Consider the following 12,424-nt stretch of genomic DNA (forward strand, 5'->3'; position numbering starts at 1 on the left):
GAGAAGACTCCCTGGAAAAGACCCTGGTGTTGGGGAAGATGGAGGGCACAAGGAGAAGGGGACGACAGAGGACGAGATGGTTGGACAGTGTTCTCGAAGCTACCAGAATGAGTTTGACCAAACTGCGGGAGGCAGTGGAAGACAGGAGGGCCTGGTGTGCTCTGGTCCGTGGGGTCACGAAGAGTCGGACACGACTAAACGACTAAACAACAACAACACGCTTGCTGCAACTACTGGACAGAAATCTTCTTCTGCAATACATGCTGCTGCTAAATCATTGTTCCAGTTTTATTCATATTCTGCTTTTGTGGGCGCTTGCAGATGACCTACTTACTGAGCCTTTGTCCTGATTTGCTTGCACGAGACTTACACGGGGGTTAGACTACGCCAAGTGTTTAATTGAACATTTGTCCTTATCTGAGGGGCAGTTATATGACTATGGGGATTCTTCTTGAGTTGCTAATGGGGTTGTTGATAATTCATTCATCCAGTACTCTCCAGTGCATTTTCCCCATCACTTTCCTAACTGCAAAAAGTCTATTGCGTTTTAGGTAGATTTGTTGCATTGGGGCAGCAGAGCACTTTAATTCACGCTGTTTGAGCAAATAAAATTTCTGATACTGTGCTGTCCTGAGGGTTAACCGTCCGAGGTCGAGGGTGCAAGGTCCGAGTCCAGTCCGAGGTCGAGGGTGCAGTATGAAGGCTGTCCGTCAAGGCTGAAGCTGGGTCCAAAGCAGGGAGTCGGGTGAGGTCAGGGACTCTGGCAGAAGAGCAGGACAGGGTGCAGGCAGGAACAGACTACCAACGACGTTGCTCCCACAACCTGGGACTGGGGCTGACTGGCTTTTATCTGCCCCGAGGCATAGGGCGGCCCCGATCCTCGGGTGACTCACCTCTCCTGGCCTGGAGGTGAGCACTCCTCCTGCAGGAACTTAGTTCCCTCCGCCTCTCTGCCCTGAGCCTCTGCAGCTCAGGAGAGGCTGGAGGGTTACCGGACCCAGAGGCAACCTCAGCTTCCTCTGACGGGGCTGAGAGTGGAGCACCTGCAGGCAATGGGTCCTCCATCACCTCAGGAGCCAGAGCAGACTCAGCTGATGCCTGCACCTGAGGATCCAGCACAGGTGAGGACCCTTCAGGCTCAAGCCCCAGCCCCGGCTCAGGTGGTTCTGGAGGCGGGGACTCCTGTGCAGGCTGGGATTCCTCAGGTTCAGCCTCCGAGTCCGAATTCCAGGCCATCCTTCTTTAAATTTCTTAGGTACGGATTGCTGGAGTTTCCATCCTCAGGATTTCAATTCTCTTTCTCCCTTGATTTTCTAGAGGCGGAATCTAGTTTTTGGGAGCCTCCCATATTAAGGAACCAAGTAGCCATTTAACACATTCCAGCTGGGGAGATTCCCTTAGAACTGCTAAAACCAGTAACATATTTTAGGACAATCCCAGTTTTCTGGTGTACATTATTGAACGAAATAACACTCTTTAATTTAAATCAGATATCCAGATGTGCTGTTGCTATCGGGGGGGGAGGGTTGATACAGTTGAATGAGGGTGTCTCTGTTTTCCAGCTGTGAAATATTAGAGAGTATGCGAGTAATCACAACGGGACATGTCTGGTCAAGTCAGAACAGTGACATTGATGTGGTGGCATCAGAACCAGGGTTATTCCAAAGGGGCGTCTTTTTGTTGTTGCTGCTGTTGTTGGAAACTCGTGTTGCAAAATACAAGCCTGTTGTTAGAAGCCAACACATCTGGAAACTCCACCCTTTTGGATCAGAGCTGGCTTGGCTAAAAAAAGAAGAGTTAAAGGCTTGTATTCTTCTCATTACTTGCAGAATCTACCTCAGAGATAACCTCAGGAGCCCAGGCGTCCAGCACTGGGTTAATGTGGTTTTTTGTTTTCGAAAAGCTTTTGTCTGTTGTTTTGACAGTGACTTATGTGGAACTGTCTCTGCTACGGAGCTGGGGCAGCGAAGAGGGTGAGGCGGAATAATAGCCTCTTCATCTTTAAATTACATTTTCTCTACTTCAGAGCGGAGGGGCGGGGGGTGAGGGAGGAGAAGGCAGAGAGACAAGAGGCAGCCTCACATCCAGAAAATAGAAATAAGCAATGGAAGGAGCGGCACCAGACAGTTGTTTGTTTCAGGGATAATGTTAAGGATAACCAAGTATTGCATTAATTCGATTGATTATTGATCGATCTTAACAATTTACATATCACTTAAGGTTGAGACTGAAGTGATCAGGCAGCGATATAAGGAGCCATGCTTGTACCTTAAGGTAGCCTAGACCCAAGTTGTTAGTGGCCCTGTAAATTAATACGCTTTGAACTTGGCCCAGTAACAGACGGGCATCCTATGCAAGCTCTTAAGCCCATAAGTTGCTGGAGCAGAGGTACTTTGCCCCCACCAACAGTCTAGCTGCAGCATTTTACACCAGCTGGTGCTTCTGGACCTGGTCCAAGGGCATTAATAATATGAATAATCAAGTGCTTTTTTAAAAAAAAACAAGCTAGTCTACAAAGAGAACAGAACAAGGCCTTGTCTACAGGCTTATAATCTAGGGCACGAATGGGTAGATGTCAGACTTGTGGGCTATGTTTGGGGGGAGGGTGGTCTATAACACCAAGGTCCATCAAGGAAACAGTAGCTGGGGGGGGGGGGCAAATACGCAGGGACAGAGGTTCTCTGAGCACATGCACAATCCAGGGAATTTTTTTCCATTGCAGTCAAACCTCGTTTCCTGAACGGCTCCGTTTTCGAACGTTTCGGCTCCCGAATGCCAAAAACCCGGAAGTAAATGCTCCGGTTTTCAAACGCTTTTCGGAAGCCGAACGTCTGACGCGGCTTCCGCTTGAGTGCAGGAAGCTCTTGCAACCAATCAGAAGCTGTGTCGGTTGTCGAACATTTTGGAAGTCCAATGAGCTTCCGGAAAGGATTACGTTCGACAACCAAGGTTTGACTGTACCAGAACTGATTGCTTTCCCCTTTTGCAAAAAATAATAAATAAATAAAAATTCCACTCTTGATTTCCCCCAGAACTTCCTTTATTTCAGCAGCCCGACTTAGAAGGAGATGGAAACTCCAAAAGGCATTTTGTTGTTGCCATTGCTAAATAAACAGAGAGAGTCTGAGACCTACCCAGTCTGCAGGAATGGAAAAGAGAGCATTAAGAGTTTGTGTGGAATTACATTCCAAGCTGCGCTTTGATCTTGCTCTGATTCAGCCGTTGTAAGGCAGGGGCAGGCTGACTTCTTTGTTTGCATACCTGTGGTCCACCAGAGTGCTGTAAATTTGCAAAATAGGAGTGCGTACTTGGGACCTCTTAATGGCTGAAGCACAAGTGCCTGGACGGATCAGGCCAAGACAAAGTTCATCTTGCCCAGCAAGAATTGCAACAGCTGGAAAACACGAAGTGGACAACTAGAAATTGGCTAGGGGTCCACCCACCACCCAACCATGACCTCCCTTCTATCTAGCCCTTGTTCCAGAGTTTGCTGTAAGCAGAGGCAAGTGAAGGCTTAATAGGCCAGTTCTCTACATGAATGGCGTCTGTGCACTACAATGAACCCTGACAATGCTGGTTTTTGGGTTGTATGGGCAGTTCCCCCGCACAGGGCACCAAAGTGAGGGGGTGCATCATCATCATCATCATTATACCTACATGTATACAGGTACCGTACTTACTGAGAAGATCCATAAAAAGCAATTGTACTGTTATGTACTGAGTTGAATAGGATCCAAAATGCAGCAGTCGGATTGGTCCTAGAACAATAGGATTCAGAATGCAGCAGTCTGATTGGTCCGCAGGCGCCACCCAATCCAGCTCCACAACCTGGTTGGCCTACAGGAGAATCCAAGAATTAGCCAATCTGGTCAGACCTCACCTGGAGTACTGTGTCCAGTTCTGGGCACCACAGTTCAAGAAGGACACTGACAAACTGGAACGTGTCCAGAGGAGGGCAACCAAAATGGTCCAAGGCCTGGAAACGATGCCTTATGAGGAACGGCTAAGGGAGCTGGGCATGTTTAGCCTGGAGAAGAGGAGGTTAATGGGTGATATGATAGCCATGTTCAAATATATAAAAGGATGTCACATAGAGGAGGGAGAAAGGTTGTTTTCTGCTGCTCCAGAGAAGCGGACACGGAGCAATGGATCCAAACTACAAGAAAGAAGATTCCACCTAAACATTAGGAAGAACTTCCTGACAGTAAGAGCTGTTTGACAGTGGAATTTGCTGCCAAGGAGTGTGGTGGAGTCTCCTTCTTTGGAGGTCTTTAAGCAGAGGCTTGACAACCATATGTCAGAAGTGCTCTGATGGTGTTTCCTGCTTGGCAGGGGGTTGGACTCGATGGCCCTTGTGGTCTCTTCCAACTCTATGATTCTATGATTCTATTCTATGATTCAATCACGTGCAGCCCATTGTGTAAACAATGTATATAAAGCAGATATTGTGGGGGAACTTCCATTCCTCCTCACCACTATGAGCTGAATAAAGAGCATGAAATCCACTCTCGACTCCTAGTAAATTTCATGTACCAAAAGGAATTCTGAAATATTTGCAAGAGTGCATTCGCCACTTTTTGTCCTTGCTCAGGGCTCCATATTACCAGTCTGCCCCCAATCCCAGATTCTCGAACAACAGGCAGTGATGGCCACCAACTTGGATGGCTTTAAAACAGAGGCAAATTCATGGAGGAGAGGGCTGTTAAAGGCTTCTAGCCATGATGGCTATACTCTTCCAGCGGTGAAATTTGGGGCTTGCAAATTTCAGCAGCAATGCTAAAATTCGGTGCCCCCCTCCCCAAGCAGGCTGCTCTTATGGTCTTAACACAAAGTCAGACATAGGGAGCTGCCTTATTCAGAGTCAGGCCAATGGCCCATGTAGCTCAGCATTGCCTAGAGCAGCGCTTCTCAAACTTCTTTTGCCCTGCAGACCACTTAAGAATTGCTGATAGCTTTTGGTGGACCGTTTAATGAATTTTCCTTCCTGTTGTGGAGACAGTTAGATTCGCTATGCTAGTGGCTGCATGATTTGAAAATTCTGTTTCTATAGCTTCTTTTATTTCTCATGTTGCGTTGCAAGAAATAAAAGAAGCAATAGAACGCCACGAAAAATCAATGTGAATATTTAACGTGGACATTAGAACGTAAGACGAGAGTCAGTTACATCATGGGAAGCCTCGTAACAAGCTGCTGCAGGAGAGAAACCGTGAGCAACTTCCAGGGAGGGGTGTTTCTGGGACTGAGGTAAAACTGTGACGCTCCCTGGTTATTTTTGCTATCGCATGCTGCATGTTGTTTAACTAATCTTACATTTATAGCATTGAAAAGTGGGGTTTGTGTTATCACATTTACTATTGTTTTGCTATGTTCTTATGAAATTGTGACTATATTCTTGCTTTGCTATGTGATTATGAAATTGTGGTGTATAAACAACCCCAGCTCCCCTGCCTTTCTGAAGCCCTACCAGGCCACTCTGTGGATGTCAGGTCTGTTTGAGGTGAAAACTCTCTCGTTCCTCTGGCTAGTCAGGCAGGTTGGAAACAGAAAGTCCCAATCTGTGTCTCTCATGCGTTGTGGGTCAACTTGTCCTCCCAGCATGGCCTCCCGCAAGGAGGAACAGTAACCCTGATTTCCAGCAGTTGCAGAAAATTCCTCCTTGTAACTGAAGCAACAAATGCAGCAGTTGCTTAGGAGTGTTCCCACAGCTGCAGTCAATTATCGGCAAGAACTTTAAATATCTCGTGGTTTGTGCTTTTGGGATTACTCATGCCGACTTCCTAAAGTGGTGAAGGAGGCCTTTTGTTGAAGTTTTCCTCCGTACTGACATTTACAAATAGCTCTGGCAAAAGTGCCTCTCTTTTTCCGCCCCGCCTCCCCCTTTTTCTGTTTTGCCATTGGCATCGTTGCAGTGGTTACAAAAAAATGCAAAAATAAAAATCTGGCTTCTTGTTTTGGCAGAGCAAGGAAGGGCTATGTTTAGGGTTGCCATCTCATGACACCGTCCATGTGCTCATCGATACTGATGCTCATCACTGCTGGTGAGAAAGCCTCTGATGGTGATTGGCTGAGCTGCCCTTATGTCACAGAGTGACAGGGCAGCTGTCATTGGCTGAACTGCTTCAATGCTGTGAAGGGAAGGGCCAAAGGTCAATGGCAGGGGTCGAGAAGGGAAATGGAGAGAGAACAGGCAGAGTGAAGAGATCCCTTGGCCTGGAGGTGGAGAGTTGCATCGTTATTTAAAGATTGTAAGCTCTTCGGGGCAGGGGTCTATCATCTTGAACTCCATAATCCATTTGCAGATAGGTAGCCATGTTGGTCTGCCATAGTCAAAATAAAAAAAATTCCTTCCAGTAGCACCTTAAAGACCAACTAAGTTAGTTCTTGGTATGAGCTTTCGTGTGCATGCACACTTCTTCAGATACACTGAAACATGACTAAGCCATTTTTCACCTTCTCACCCCTTGCCTTTTCCTGGAAGACCTATTGCAGTCGTTAAGAGTCGTCAACAGGCTCATCTCAGCTATCTGCCAATCTCCCATTCCCACCACCCTTCTGAGTAATACCCCTCCCCACCTTCTCACTATATAGAAGGATCTGGCAACTTCTGTTTCAGTGTATCTGAAGAAGTGTGCATGCACACGAAAGCTCATACCAAGAACTAACTTAGTTGGTCTTTAAGGTGCTACTGGAAGGAATTTTTTTATTTTGTCCATAATCCATTGCAATAGCACTATGTAAGTGAAAGCCTGCAGGCTTGCCATCCAAACCTATTTCAAAATGGCCCATAGTCCTAGAGAGGTAGTTTAGGATGGTGTCCGTTCCTCCTGAGCAAAATTTGTAGTTTCTTCCTATACAAAGATCCAACCGGAGCACAGGGAACCTCCATTGAACAGTCTAAGAACTTCCATTGAACAAGAGAGTCAACCTGAGCAGTGGGGTGTCTTGCTTTTGGGGCGTGCTTTCTAGTTTGTCCTCCTGTCTTGATTGATCTTTGACCCAGCCAATGGAGGATGGTCCCCTAGAGTGCAAAGAGCATTGTCCCACAAGCCTCAACCCACCCTCACCTACCTGCCTTCTTCCTTAAAAGTGGTCCAGGGAGTGTCAGTCTCCTCTTCCTCCTCCTCCATCGATTCAACATTGCTTTCTGGAACTTAGCAGGAATCAGGGTGGTTCAAAACTGAGGTGTTCCAGGGAGCTCCCTCAGGGTGCTGGGCTCTCAGCCCAATAACCTTTTACCAAAACACTTACCCAAGAGATTGAGACTCAAGGAGTAGCATGGTCTTGACAAGCCAAGAACATGCACAAGGAATTAGTCCAGCTCTACAAACCTAAAGTTAGGAAACAGCCCAAGGACAATTATCACAGGGAGCTCAAGAGTAAGGGGGAAATGGGGGGGGGGAGGACCAGAGACATGTATGCCCCACGGAGGACCTTAAGGTCCATAAACAGCAACACCCTAGAGGTCCTGGACCCTAAGGAAGTCAGATTAGCCTCAACCAGAGCCAGGGCCTTTTCAACACTGGCCCCGGCCTGGTGGAACGCTCTGTCTCATGAGAACAGGGCCCTGCGGGATCTGATTTCTTTCTGCAGGGCCTGTAAGATGGAGTTGTTCCGCCTGGCCTTTGGCTTGGAATCAACTTGATCCCCTTCCCCTCTTTCCTTTTTCCTTTCTCTTTCTGTGATGGAACTCCTATTTGGGGACTTCCCTAGCTTTTTTTCTGGCCCACGTAGGACCAGTCTGGAAAGTTAGCCTTGGTGAAGACTTGACGTTTTCATCCCCCAAAAAGTTTTTGATTTGAGTTTCCACTGAAATGAGGCTGTATTTTAATGTTGTGATGTTGTATTTTAATCTTGTTTTTAAGTTGTATTTTAATCCATTGTTTTTATATCAGGTGTGAGCCGCCCTGAGCCCGGTCTTGGCTGGGGAGGGCGGGGTATAAATATTATTATTATATTTCTATCAGCTAGAAGGCTCAACAGGGAGACCTTACATACTAGTTCACACCCTAACCCAGCCAATGGTAGTCAAGGAGTTTCAGGGACTTCTTTACTCATGAGTAGACCCCATGCTCACAAGCCACACAATCACTCTGGGTCTGTAGATGCACGCTGTCACTGCTCTTTGGCATGGAGCTTTTGAGGCTGGTTTGGGTGGCTGCTCTTCCTCATCTGACACGGACAGCGAACTTTGGGCTTCTTCATGCTGCATGAACTAGATCTTACTTCGGAAGCTGCCAAGTCAGAGCCATTGGTCCATCTAGCTCAGTACTGCCTACACCGGCTGGCAGTAGCACTCCAGGGTTTCGGGCAGGAGACTCTGTCATCTGCCTACCTGGGTTTGAACCTGAGATCTCCTGCCGCTGAGCCAGCCAATCAGCACTCTGCATAGCCAGGCTCTTGCAGATTGGAAGAACCTGCTTCTCCCAAGCAGAATGCAAGGCGGTGGTTTGCACATCTGTATGGATAAGGGCGAGGAGGGATTCCTGGTCTTCTCGCACTCTCAACCTACATGCAAGTTCAAAGCCTTCAGTTGGCAGTGCTCCTAATTTGCCTTGGCAGAGCCTTGAATTTAAAAACCAGAGGCACCCAGCGAGAGCCTCGCAGTGTCAGAATTTCCTCCCCTGCTCCTCCATCGAGCTGCTGAGTTTGGCCAAAAGCACACCTTTCTGCAAGTGAATTCAATCTTGATTTGAAGAATGCAAACCACGGCGAAGCCAGAGTCTCCTTGGGTGGACTCTTGGCGGTGATTAATTACTCACACAGGGACGTAAGCTTTCTTTTCTTTCTCATTTGAATTTGACCTGTTGCATTCACTTCCTTTGCTGGGAGAGATGAGAAAGACGCAAACTGTCCTATAGTGGTGATATTTAGGCACCCAGATCCAAACCCTGTTTAGGGATAAACCACAAAAAACAAGCACACAGATTCCACTGAATGTGTTTTGCCCTGTGCATCAGACAGAATTTGCTGCTAACAAAGACGTTTTTCATTGTGCATTCATGATTGTTTTTGCCTATCATGGTTATCAGGGCAGTAATATGTGATCCTGTTTTCAGTACATATAGCACCTGCAAAGGTTTTTGGGGCAGAAAGATTGCTTTGTTTCCAAGCAGGGCTTGTCCTATAACTTCCTGCCAAAATACTGAACAGTGGTACCTCGGGTTAAGAACTTAATTCATTCCAGAGGTCTGTTCTTAACCTGAAACTGTTCTTAACCTGAAGCACCACTTTAGCTGATGGGGCCTCCTGCTGGTGCCATGCCACCGGAGCACGATTTCTGTTCTCATCCTGAAGCAAAGTTCTTAACCCAAGATACTATTTCTGGGTTAGCGAGTCTGTAACCTGAAGCATCTGTAACCTGAAGCGTATGTAACCCGAGGTACCACTGTAATTCTTACACCACAAATGTTCCAGTTTATTTTCTGTCCTGCCGTTGTTGCCTCCCCAGATGGCAATAATGGAGTAATACCAGGGGAAGCACTGCTAGTGTGCTGTGGTGGTTAGAGTGTCAGGCTAGGATCAAGGAGACCAGAGCTCAAATCCCTGAAGCTCACTGGGTGTCACAGAGTCACTCAGTTCACGGTTGACGTTAACTCTTTATGAACAGAGACTTGGCTGAGTGTCAGGCCTAATTAGCAACAGCAGCTCATTCTCTGTAGTCTTGCTCCATGAAATCAGTTGCCGAGACTGAAAGTTCCTTCCTCCTCAGAGCTGTCTAAGTCCCCAAGCAATCAGAGACTGCGTCTGTGTGCAGTCTGTAACTGCTCTGCCCATTTTAGACCTCTTCTGATTCTGGGAGACTTGAGAGGAGGGGAGCTTGTCTCGCCAGGAGGGGGAGATCTCTGTGCTTCTTCACCAGCCCAACTCATCTCTGCCTCCCTCCTCCCCTGCTTCAGCCTCTGCCTCTGATTTTGGACTTTCTGCCACTGATTCTCCCTGCTCCCTAAGCCCTGTTACTCCTTCCACTTCCAATGCCTCCTCCTCCCAGTCTTTAGGGAAGTTTTTAATGTGTGACATTTTAATGTATTTTTAATCTTTGTTGGAAGCCGCCCAGAGTGGCTGGGGAGACCCAGCCAGATGGCCTGGGTACAAATAATAAATTATTATTATTATTATTATTATTATTATTATTATTATTATTATCATCATCATCATCATCATCATCATCACCATCCCTCTGACCACTCATCCTTGTCCCACCACCACCCCCTGGGCGCTGCGCCTTCTTCTCTTGGGGGTTCCCCACCTGGTTCCTCCCACCATTCCTCTTTGTCCAACCAGTCTGTGACACTGTGTGACCTTGGGCCATTGACCGTCTCTCAGCCTAGCCTACCTCACAGGGTTATTGTGAGGATAAAATGGGGAGAGCGAGAACCGTGGATATGCCACCTTGAGTTCCTCAGAGGGAAATGGTGGGATGCAAATGCAATGAAGAAATGATAACAAAGCCCAATGACGTGCGCACGGTCCAGCATAAATCCACCACAAAAGCATCAATTACATATTGCGGAATGCAACCACCCAAAAACACCCCACCCTTCTGAAGGAGCCTGAAGGCGATGCGCTTCTTACTAGCTGCACTGAACATGCTACAGTGACTTCCGTCCTGTTCCCATTCCATCCGCAGTTGTGATCCAAAAGCCCTTGCAGCTCTCCCTTCCCAGGGCCTCTGGCTAACACGCACTGCTTATAAATCCTGAAATGTTAAAAATGTGCAGCCAATCAATCATTTTCGGAATTCCAGTCCACCGAGAGAAGACTGAGAGCAACCAAAGCAATGCAGCCACCCGCCACTTTTACCACGAGGAGCAAGTCCCCAATTATGCAAAGGTCACTGCCTACAGATGGAACTGGAGGAGGTTTTCATTTTTCCTCCCCTTTATCATATCTGCATTTTAATTTTATTTTTGGCTGGCCTCCCTGTGTGTTCTCCTACCCAAAATACAGAATGTGTATACGTAATGGGAGGGATTTGCCTTATGAGGAACAGTTGATGGAATTGGGGATGCTTAGCATAGGAGCCAATTTCTGGCGGTCAATTTACCTTTACCTCTACCCCCCAATAAATAATATTTGAGGAGGCTGCCCCCTAAATTGATGGGCATTGCGCCACAAATGGCATGTGTGCACAGCATCCTGTGATCAATTATGCAGGGTGGGACTTACTTGGGCCCCCAAATATTTTATTCAAGTTGGCACCCCTGATGTTTAGTCTGGAAAAGAGGAGATTCGGAGATGATATAGGTTTGAGTCCTACTCTCCAGAGCAGGAGAAAACAAGCTTGCTTCCTCTTCCATGTGACAGCTCTTGAGATATTTGAAGATGGCTTTCATATCTCCTCTCAGTCTCCTCTTTTCCAGGCTAAACATCCCCAGCTCCCTCAAGTGTTCTTTGTACGGCTTGGTTTCCAGACCCTTGATCATCTTGGTTGCCCCTCCAGCTTGTCAAGATCCTTCTTAAATTGTGGCTCCCAGAACTGGACACAGTATTCCAGGTGTGGCCAGACCAAGGCAGAATAGAGTGGGGCTATTACTTCCCTTGATCTGGATAATATTCTTCTAGCTAATGCTAGAATAAAGGTAAAGGGACTCCTCACAATTAGGTCCAGTCGTGACCGACTCTGGGGTTGTGGCGCTCATCTCACTTTATTGGCCGAGGGAGCCGACGTACAGCTTCTGGGTCATGTGTCCAGCATGACCAAGCCGCTTCTGGCGAACCAGAGCAGCGCACGAAACGCCGTTTACCTTCCCGCCGGAGCAGTACCTATTTATCTACTTGCACTTTGACGTGCTTTTGAACTGCTAGGTTGGCAGGAGCAGGGACCGAGCAACGGGCGCTCACCCCATAGGGGGATTCAAACCGCCATCCTTCTGATCGGCAAGTCCTAGGCTCTGTGGTTTAACCCACAGCGCCACCCACACCCCTAATGCTAGAATAGCATTAGCCTTTTTTGCTGCTGAGTCACACTGCGGACTCATGTTAAGCTTGCGGTCCACCAAGACCCCTAGATCCTTTTCACATGTACTGCTAGTAAACCAAGTGTCCCCCAGCTTATATTTGTGCACCTGGTTCTTCTTGCGTAGGTGCAGGAAGATGTGGGGACATGAATTGTTCCACATCTACCAAAGGGTTGACTCGAGCCTGCCACTTTAGGCAGGCGTCCCATAGAATCATAGAATCATAGAGTTGGAATAGACCACAAGGTCCATCGAGTCCAACCCCCTGCCAAGCAGGAAACACCATCAGAGCACTCCTGACATATGGTTGTCAAGCCTCTGCTTAAAGACCTCCAAAGAAGGAGACTCCACCACACTTCTTGGCAGCAAATTCCACTGTCGAACAGCTCTTACTGTCAGGAAGTTCTTCCTAATGTTTAGGTGGAATCTTCTTTCTTGTAGTTTGGATCCATTGCTCCATGTCCGCT

The sequence above is a fragment of the Podarcis bocagei genome (assembly GCF_964188305.1).
Source record: "Podarcis bocagei genome assembly, chromosome: 1".
Lineage (NCBI taxonomy): Eukaryota > Metazoa > Chordata > Lepidosauria > Squamata > Lacertidae > Podarcis > Podarcis bocagei.